The sequence below is a fragment of the Salvia splendens genome, chromosome 20 (assembly GCF_004379255.2).
Source record: "Salvia splendens isolate huo1 chromosome 20, SspV2, whole genome shotgun sequence".
Classification (NCBI taxonomy): domain Eukaryota; kingdom Viridiplantae; phylum Streptophyta; class Magnoliopsida; order Lamiales; family Lamiaceae; genus Salvia; species Salvia splendens.
The window spans coordinates 15,033,065-15,037,705 of NC_056051.1; positions in this window are offsets into that span (position 1 = coordinate 15,033,065).

A 4,641-nucleotide genomic window follows, 5' to 3' on the forward strand; every position below is an offset into this window, starting at 1 on the left:
CGGGGTATACGGAATGCTCTCGAGACATAAGCATACACACATGGATTTGATGTGCATAATGGTGTTGGAGATATTGGCTAAGAAGAAGAAAATGGTCTGAGGCGTTCACATATCATACGAAGGTAATGCTTCTAACCAGTTGGTGCTCTATTTGGGTGAGGTTGATGAAGAGGAATTACCACATGTTTGGTGATATTGTAGCTTTTGAATCCACGTAAAACAAACCAACAGGTATAACTTCAATTATGTCATTTACCTTACCAATGCATAACAATGTACATTAAGCGGTGCATTATACGCATATATGATGCATTATACTCAACTGACGTTGCATTATTCGATTTTGACGTTGCGTGACGATTAATTTCTATGTGTGTAGTAGGTACTGTAGATCTTCACTCCTTTCACTGGTAAGGATTCATGAAAGACCTGTAACCGTCACGTGCCGGATTGGTGTGCAGCGAGAAAACATGGGCATTTGCTTGGTTGTCAGACATTGTTGAATGCATGGTGTAGGCCATGATGATCGTGAAGATCAAGATTTGGGCATGAGATCAGCTATGAAGAGGTTCTAGTTGGCACTCGCCACCGTTGGTGTATGTGGCATATAATGCATAAGTTGGCCACAAGGTACCGAACAGGTTGTTGAGGGAAGACGATTTCCAGAAGGAATCCAATGCTTGCGTGTGGTCGGACCTGCTTGAACTTGACGAATTTGAAGAGGAGAGGAATAGATGGTGGAACATCATGGGCCGGAGGACGTTGACTAGTTCACCACATTGTACGAGTATAGGCAATTCTGGATACCGGCGTACTTTAGAGATTTTCCTCTGGATCGATTATTAGGACTACGTCCATATCCGAATCGGAGAATAGCTTCTACAAAATTTTCTGAAGCCCCGAGCTAGCATTGCTGTATTCTACTTGAATTTCAACCACGCCCTTGAATTCCAACGGAACAGTAGAACAACGTTGGGCTACCACAATGCCACTGCCCTGCCATACTGGCCACTACTCTGCCATTCGAGAAACATGCTTCCACGCTGTACACCGACAGTATGTTCAAGAAAATCCAAGAAGAAATTGTTGAGGGTAATGACAGATGCCGCATGCTTGGACTTTTCTGCATAAATGGTTGACACCTACAAGCTTGGGGACAGCAAGCGCAATTCATACGTTCTCCGTCATGATAAGAATGATGACTCATACTCGTGCGAATGCAAACTATTGGTAGGCAGGGTTATTTGTGCAGCCATATCTTTTTTTTTTGTTCCGGAACAATGAAGTGAAAAAAATCCCAGATAAATACTGAGAAAGCAAATGGATGAAGACTCCCTTAGCCAAGGTTGTACATGGGGAGTTTCAGGATGCTCTGCCTACCAGGTCCAACGTTAACGATAGGCAAACGGTGTCTAAGCAGGCGATTTCGATGTTCTATGGGTTTCTTAGACGATTTGAGACCGACATTGAAGTGCTACGTGCATTCGTAGGTGGCGTCGAAGAACTTGGCAATTCTATTCAAGCTGGTACTCTATCAACGTCCGCCTCTGAAAAGAGCGGATGATTGAAGACTTTTTGTATGGTAAGGCCTGAAGTAGTTGAGGTCCATCCTCCGGATGTCGTGAAGACCAAGGGCCATGCTAGCAGCTCAGTGAGCCATCTGATTTCGAAGAGAGAGAAGGCTATAAAGGATGCTACTAGGCCTCTTAGACAGTGTAAAGCGTGCGATGAGATTGGCCATCACGACTCTAGAAATTGTCCAATGCTTAAAGAGATGGCGTTGGAGAAAGAGACGCAGAAGGGCAAGAGGTCAGCTTGACTTAGTTTTGATACATACAACATCATTGTTTTTTTTTGTCGGACTAGTCTATGCGATTCAATTGGATGACCTATTATTTTTAGTATTCCCATTGTCAACATATACTAAATATTATTGTTGCATTAGTACTCTGTTTTGTTCATTATTCGATTATAGCACATCGCTTATTCTATATAGTTGTTCCATTGCAGTTCATTATTACCCACATTATGTACATTATACTTTGCATTACGATATTGATTATGTACGTTGCTGACCTTGAAGTTTCACGTAAATATTAAAACGCACTTACCGTAGTGTACATAAAATGTTTACATTATTAATCTGTTTTCATGCATTACATGTAATGAAGTTTTACATTATCGGATATCAGCAATGCACTTACTGTATATAGTTTTTCCATGCCCGTTCATTATTAGCCACATTATGTACATTATACGTTGCATTACGACATTGATTATGTTCATTGTTGGCCTTTATGTTTTACATTAATAAGCACACAAACTTAATGTAATGTACATTATTAATATACTACTGCTACGCACACTACTATCATGCTTCGTTTATTTATGTCCATTACCGACAGTATATTGTACATTATTAGATTAATAAAGTTAACTTTGTCTACATTATTTTATACCTATTTTACATTACTATGTGTAACGTTTCATTATTCTTAAAAATAGAACAATTAGATGCGCCAACTCACAGTAATACCCAAAAAATTTTTGTTGGCAAAAACACACATAACAAGCTGTTCACATGACACCAAGCCACAAGTTGGTTGTGTCCACTTTCCAACATGACTTATAAAAAAACCTGATAGTTTTAATACTCACTCCAGCTAATAATGTCCCATCAACATCCCTAACCTCACTCACCTCAGCCCAAACGCGCAATCACTCCAGCCCATAATGTTCGACCCATTGTTCGATGTTGAACTTGGCCGGTCTCTCTCTCCAATACATCGTGGCTTGAGACTGGTTGATGCCACCCCTGGAGTTGTGTGCACAAGTTAGGAGTGTCTTTGCATACTTGATTCTGAACATCTCTAACCTCTTTGTGCCTTTTGCGTTCAATCCGCACTCCCAATCCTTCTCCTTCTCCCCGAAGTACGTCTCCATATGGCGCATGACGTACATCCCCGTCTACATTGTTACAAAGTTGTTCCTCCAGGGCATTTTCACCACATGGGTACTACATTTTCGTACCTGCCCTGTCATTTGGGTACTTTGCACTTGGTAAGTGCATCTGCATGAATTTTTTCTACATCAAATATGAAAAGTGTGTAAGAACTCTTTACAATGTACATGTTGTTTAATATAATGCTACTGAACTGAGTAAACATACTACATACTAGGAGAGAGGGTGTCTTGCCATATTTGGCGCTGAAGGATCCGTGAGGTTCAGCCAAACTGTGGTCTATGATATTCATTTAGCCATCATCGAAACACACCACGTATTGATGGCTATCACCCCAAATTGGGAAGAAGAACTGCACAACGAAGGGTATATTACATTAACTTATAATGTGTACAATAGTATTGAATCTCAGAAACATTAGTATAATATCCCTCACCATATCATATTTCTCCCATTGGTAGCATCCCGCGCCAAGCGCTTCCTCGAACATTATTGTCCAAAAGAATCGAACTGTCTTCGTCATCCCATTCTGCAGGAGTGTCTACAACTGTGTGTTGCTGCAATTTTGTCGGGCAAAGCATTTCAGTTTTTGTACCTATAACATCAATTTGAAAATCAGAGTGTAACATTGGTTACTCACACATGGCCTTGTGGAGAAAAAGAGCCTGGAAACCGTCTCCAGTGCCTTCAGCTTCTCCATGTTGTTAAGGTAAGAGCTCCATGTATCTATGATAGCTGGGCTCACAGCCTTGAAAGGCGCTAACGTCTGGAACTCTCGCCCTGCACGGTTTGCTTGAAGCTGTCTTGATAGACCACGGAATCCCTGCATAGCATGAAACATTTAAGCAAAAATACTCTATGTGCCAACAAAAAACAAAGGCAAAATTAACCAGACTAACTTATATTTCTCGGTTGTGCTAAGGACCCAGTAATACAGCTCCTTGTCAACATTGTTGGCCTTGGCTGTTAGTTTAACAACCTGCTCGTTGAAAGGAGACCTTGCAGCCAGACTGGCTTTCTTCACTCGGGTTGTTGCCAGGTTTGCGGCCTGTTGCAATAAGGAAGATATTATTAACACAACCAAGCATCATCAGTACATGGTAAAACTTTAATGTTTGCAGGAATTTAGCAGTCCCATACCACATTTCCAGCCTCCTCCAGCTGGATCTCCTTCTCTTCCCTTTGCTTTGCTCAGCCACTGTAGGTAAGGGCACCTCTTTACCACTCACCCCCTTTCCAGCTCACCAATCACAATGTCCTTCTCCTTAGCCTGTGGAGCTTTCTGTTTGTACAAAACACAAGCCACATTATGCATGCGACCACAAAAATAATGTACAGTTACAACAGTACAGTGTACAAATGCAGTCCTTTAATGACTATTACATAACAAATAATGCACACTACTAGTTATATAATTTACAGATTTCATAAAATAATGCACATATGTATCTTGCATTCACCATCTAACCCACATCACACAGCAATTTGTCTAATAATTGCCTAATTATTTACAAGAAATGTATACTACCGGAGTAATAATGAATATTTTAGTCACATAATGAAATATGCTACTTCGGAGTTGTGGATTTCACCATTTAACCCATCCACATAAGGCTTCACATTATTCCTAATACCTTATAAATAATGTAAACAAATAGCTACATAATGCACGCATTCAA